Source organism: Tupaia chinensis, unplaced genomic scaffold, assembly GCF_000334495.1.
Source record: "Tupaia chinensis unplaced genomic scaffold, TupChi_1.0 Scaffold000099_1, whole genome shotgun sequence".
Lineage (NCBI taxonomy): Eukaryota > Metazoa > Chordata > Mammalia > Scandentia > Tupaiidae > Tupaia > Tupaia belangeri.
Window position 1 is genome coordinate 2965830 of NW_006159563.1, and position 211 is coordinate 2966040.

General features: G+C 73.0%; 1 protein-coding gene across 1 annotated transcript in view; it reads left to right on the forward strand.

Annotated features, from left to right (window-relative positions):
• The window catches only part of SSBP2 (single stranded DNA binding protein 2), a 334115-nt gene that overhangs the window by 8394 nt on the left and 325510 nt on the right, over positions 1–211 (forward strand). The window lies entirely within an intron of this gene.

Here is a 211-nt window from a genome sequence, read left to right on the forward strand (position 1 = left end):
CTGGCAGGTTGCGCGGCGCACAAGGCTTCGGGCGTGAAGGGGTCAGGGTAGGGGCCCACTGTGGTCCCAGGGGTCACAGGCCTCTTTGGGAGGTATGCTCACCTCTTAGCGAGGAGGCAGGCCCGAGGCGGGGGGGTCCCCTGAGGCGCAGGGCGCGGCCCCCGGAGCCAAGCGACGCCACCCCAACGGAGCCGCCGAGGGCTGCAGGCGC